At 42.9% G+C, this 5,450-nt stretch overlaps 1 non-coding gene across 1 annotated transcript; it reads right to left on the bottom strand.

Moving 5' to 3' along the window:
* Positions 1 to 790: 790 nt before the first annotated feature.
* On the bottom strand, positions 791 to 897 carry LOC122690939. The gene has a single exon (XR_006340193.1). It is a non-coding gene; the product is annotated as a U6 spliceosomal RNA (small nuclear RNA).
* Between the last annotated feature and the right edge of the window lie 4,553 nt (positions 898 to 5,450).

Here is a 5,450-nt window from a genome sequence, read left to right as displayed (position 1 = left end):
TCTTGCAGGGCAAAGCACTTGATTTGGCTGTGGTAATATTCCATCCCCTATTTTTCTGAAGTCTCTTATTCATTTGACTATTCCAAGGGCTCATTCCTTTGAATTTGCTAGATAGATGATCACACTGTAATATGAAATATTAATTTTTCAGTATGCATTTATATTGCAAAATATAAAGATATTATATTTATATAGCTCTGGTTTTCTGTTTCAGGGCAGCTTCAAAAATTAAATAGGATAGATAACATACTTCTAGGACTTGTCCCTAGTAAGAATGCTTCTAACATTCACTTTGCTGTATGTTTATATATGTGTATACATGTATACATATACATGATTTATGCATGCTGCATGTTTATATATGTGTGTGCACACACATATATGTGTATTTACGGTTATGTTTTTATAGTTATTTTAAATTGCTGACGTATTAAATTCAAATGCATTTTAACAACACTGCATTGTACTCTCTGCCCCTTGTTTATCGGGTTGGGCATCATATGTCCTTTTGCTTTTTCTATCCCTCATCTACTTTTTGTAGATATAGATGATTTTCCTTTTATCACTTGTCCTTCCTCCATGCTTATATGTGGTTGATTCTTTTTTTTTTTTTTGAATAGCAATAGAAGTTATCTTGATTTATGCAATATTGCATCTGAAAATTTTAAACACATTCTGTTAAAGTGGATGTGGATAGTACACCAAAAAAAAGATTGTGTGCCAGACTAGAAAACAAGTCTCATTACTTTTATTTTTTTTATTTAATTTATTATTTTATTTTTTTTCCATTAAAAATATGGAACGCTTCACAAATTTATGTGTCATCCTTGTGCAGGGGCCATGCTAATCTTCTCTGTATCGTTCCAATTTTAGTATATGTGCTGCTGAAGCGAGCACGTGGTTGATTCTTTTGAACTCTCCTTCAAATCTGAACAATAGACTTTCTGGGTAGAACACTTTTGAATGTCGTTTTTTGTCCTTTCAGCATTTTAAAAGCAAGGTGCCCCTCCCTGTGGCCTGTAGCATGTCTGCTGAGAAGTCAGCTGATAGCCTAATTGAATTTCTCTTGTAGGAAACTTACTGCATTTCTCTTGCTGCTGTAGTATTCCCTTCTTATCTTTTATTTTGGACATTTTAATTACAATGTGTGTTGAGGTGATCCTCTGGGAGTTGATCCTGTTTGGGACTCTAGGTGTTTCCTGAAACTGGAGGTCTGTTTCCTTTCCCAGGATAGGTAACTTTTCATGCATTGCGTGTCCCGTTATATTATCTAACCATCCTCTCTCTCTCTTCTCTTTCTGGGACCCGTATAATGCAAAGGTGAGAGTGTGTGATGTTCTCTCAGAGGTCTCTTAAACTGTCCTCATTTTTAAAGCTTTTTATCTGTTCCGCTTGAGTGATTTCCACTACTCACTCTTCAAGTTTTCTGACCTGTTCCTCAGTATCATCTAATCTACTCTTGACACTTATTAGTGTACCTTTAATTTCAGCTGTGGCATTCTTCAGCTCTGTTTGGTTCTTTGTTTTGTTTTCTGTTTCGTTAAACTTCTCACTTCAGTTCAGTTCAGTCGCTCAGTCATGTCCAACTATTTGGACCCCACGGACTGCAGCATGCCAGCCCTCCCAGTCCCTCACCATCTTCCGGGGCATACTAAAACTCACGTCCATCGAGTCAGTGATGCCATCCAACCATCTCATCCTCTGAAGTCCCCTTCTTCTCCCACCTTCAATCTTTCCCAGCATCAGGGTCTTTTCCAGTGAGTCAGTTCTTTGCATCAGGTGGCCAAAGTTTTGGAATTTGAGCTTCAGCATCAGTCCTTCCAATGAATATTCAGGACAGATTTCTTTTAGGATAGACTGGTAGGATCTCCTTGTAGTCCAAGGGACTCTCAAGAATCTTCTCCAACACCACAGTTCAAAAGCATCAGTTCTTCGGTGCTCAGCTTTCTTTATAGTCCAGCTCTCACATCCATACGTACTGCTGAAAGAACCTTAGCTTTGACTAGATTTTTGTTGGCAAAGTAATGTCTCTGCTTTGTAATATCTTGTCTAGGTTGATCATAGCTTTCCTTCCAAGGAGTAAGTGTCTTTTAATTTCATGGCTGCAGTCACCATCTGCAGTGATTTTAGAGCCCAGAAAAATACATCTGTCACTGTTTCCACTGTTTCCCCATCTGTTTGCCATGAAGTGATGGGACCAGCTTCCATGATATTAGTTTTCTGAATGTTGAGTTTTAAGCCAACATTTTCACTCTCCTCTTTCACCCATATCAAGAGGCTCTTTAGTTCTTCTTCACTTTCTGCCATAAGGGTGGTGGCATCTGCAAATCTGAGGTTATTGATATTTCTCCTGGCAATCTTGATTCAGGCTCGTGCTTCATCCAGTCCAGCATTTCTCATGATGTTCTCTGCATATAAATTAAATAAGCAGAGTGACAATATGTAGCCTTAATGTACTCCTTTTCTGATTTGGAACCAGTCTGTGGTTCCATGTCCAGTTCTAACTGTTGCTTCTTGGCCTGTATACAGATTTCTCAGGAGGCAGGTCAGGTGGTCTGGCATTCCCATCTCTTGAAGAATTTTCCACAGTTTGTTGTGATCCACACAATCAAAGGCTTTAGTGTCATCAACAAAGTAGATGTTTTTCTGGATTTCTCCTGCTTTGTCAATGATCCTATGGGTGTTGGCAGTTTGATCTTTGGTTCTCTGCCTTTTCTAAATCCAGATTGAACATCTGGAAGTTCACGGTTCATGTACCATTGGAGCCTGGCTTGGAGAATTTTGAGCATTACTTTGCCAGCATGTGAGATGAGTGCAAATGTGGTGTAGTTTGAACATTCTTTGGCATTGCCTCTCTTTGGGATTGGAATGAAAACTGACATTTTCCAGTCTTGTGGCCACTGCTGTTTTCCAAATTTGCTGGCATATTGAGTGCAGCACTTTCACAGCATCATCTTTTAGGATTTGAAATAGCTCAACTGGAATTCCATCACCTCCACTAGCTTTGTTCATAGTGATGTGTCCTAAGGCCCACTTGACTTTGCATTACAGGATGTCTGGCTCTAGGTGAGTGATCACACCATCCTGCTTATCTGGGTCTTGAAGGTCTTTTTTGTATAGTTCTTCTGTGTATTCCGGCCACCTCTTCTTAATCTCTTCTGCTTCTGCTAGGTCCATTCTGTTTCTGTCTTTTGTTGTGCCCATCTTTGCATGAAATGTTCCCTTGGTATCTCTAATTTTCTTGAAGTGATCTCTAGTCTTTCCCATTCTATTGTTTTCCTCTATTTCTTGGCGTTGATCGCTGAGGAAGGCTTTCTTATCTCTCCTTGCTATTCTTTGGAACTCTGCATTCAAATGGGCATATCTTTTCTTTCCTCCTTTGCCTTTCACTTCTTTTCTCAGCTATTTGTAAGGCCTCCTCAGGCAACCATTTTGCCTTTTTGCATTTCTTTTTCTTGGGGATGGTCTTGATCACTGCTTCTTTTCACAAACCTCCATCCATAGTTCTTCAGGCACTCTGTCTATCAGATCTAATCCCTTGAATCTATTTGTCACTGCCACTGTATAATCACAAGTGATTTGATTTAGGTCATACATGAATGGTCTGGTGGTTTTCCCTACTTTAACTATGTAACTTTTCACTATGTACATCTATTCTTCTCTCAAATTCTTTCAGCATCTTTATGATCATTACCTTGAACACTTTATTTGGTAAATTGTTTTCTCCATTTCACTTAGTTTTTCTCCTGGGGTTTGATCTCATTCCTTCAATTGGAACATAGTCTTCTGTTCCCTCATTTTTCCTAATTGGCTCTTTTTATTTCTATATCTTTGGCAGGTTGGTTTTTTTTCTTGATCTTGGAGTAATGGCCTTTGGAAGGAGACAATCTATGTATGCCAGCAGTCCCCTGTCTTCTTGTCACCAGAGATATATGCTCTAGTGTTGCCGCCGTGGAAACTGCGTGGTCCCCTCTCCTGAGGCAGGCTGACTGGTGTGGGCAGCCTGGGTAGGCATTGCTGACCCCTGGTCTGTTTGGTTGCCAGGGCTTGCCTTGTGCAGAGGCTGATGATCACCGGTGGGTGTGGTTGGGTCATGAGGTGTCTGGCTGCTGAGACCTGGGTGGTCCCAGGTCTAGTCCCGGCCCACTGGTGGGTGGAGCAGTGTTCTGGGGTGGATGGTTACACAGCCAAGAGTTCCTAGATCTAGTGCTAGCCTGCTGCTGTGTGGGGCTCACTCCTGACACAGCTGGTTTCAGGGTCCAGGGTGTCCTGAATCAAGACTCCTACTTCTCGTCTGGAAATCCAGCTCCTGTGGGGTTACAGGTCTGCTGGTGGCCTGCTAGTGGGTGGGCTAGGACCTGACATGGCAGGCTGTAGGGCTACAGTGGATCTGGGGCTGCTTCCTTCTCACTGTTGGCTGCAGCCCAATCCTGGTGACCCTGGCTACAGAGCATGTGATCCTGGAATGGGTGCCAGTCATCTGGTAAGCAGAGCTGGTCCCAGGGTTTCTGACTGCCAGCCTTGGGTTTGCTGAAGTTGGTGCCAGCCCACTGGTGGATGGGGCAGGGCTTGGACCTCTGGCTGCAGAGCTGAGGGTCCCCGGGCTTGTGCGGGCACACTGGTGGGTGGAGCACCATCCTGGGCACTCTGGTGTCAGGGCCGGGTCCTGCATAGGTGGGGGACTCTGAGGGTCCTAATGCAAATAGCCTGCTGGTGGGTGGGGCTGTGGCCATGCTCACCTATCTGTTGGTCTGAGTCTTCCCAGTACTCATGCCAACAAGCTGCCTGGTGAGGCTGAGACGTCTTGCTAATAAGTGAGAGGGAGGATTTCAAAATGGCACTTGCCAGCACCCATGTCCTTTGGAAGAACGAGCGCCCTCAAGTGGCTGCCACCAGTAGCTCTGCTCCAGGGTGAGCTCCATTTACCTACTGCCTCTCCAGGAGCTCTCAGAGATGAGCAGGTGGATCTCACGCAGGCTCTTTCAAATTACTGCTTCCACACAGAGTCTTGGACTGCGTGAGATTTCCTGTATGTACTTGAAGAGCGGAGTCTCTAGCTGCTAAAGCTGTCTGGCTCTCTTAAGGGTAAGACCCACTTCCCTTCAGACGCAAATGTTTTGTGGGCATGTTGTCCTGGTGCATGACATACAGGATAGGTGCCCAGTGTGGGGCTTGGACCCCTCACTTCCTGGGAAGAATATCTGCAGTGGTGATTATCCTACCGTTTGTGCATTGCCCACCCAGGGTATGGCTCTTGATTATATCATGAGTCTGCCCAGCTTACCCATCCTGATGTGGTTGCCTTTCTATACTATAAATATATATATATATATAAATGTGTGTATGTATGTAAATATATAATTCTATAAATATTAAATTATATATATATATTTCATATATAAAATTATGTTATCTTCATCACAGACTACTGCTGAATCCTCGGTGTCGTA

This window comes from Cervus elaphus, chromosome X (assembly GCF_910594005.1).
Source record: "Cervus elaphus chromosome X, mCerEla1.1, whole genome shotgun sequence".
Classification (NCBI taxonomy): Eukaryota; Metazoa; Chordata; class Mammalia; order Artiodactyla; family Cervidae; genus Cervus; species Cervus elaphus.
Note: the sequence above shows the minus strand (reverse complement) of the source record. Positions and strands in the feature narration are given on the sequence as shown.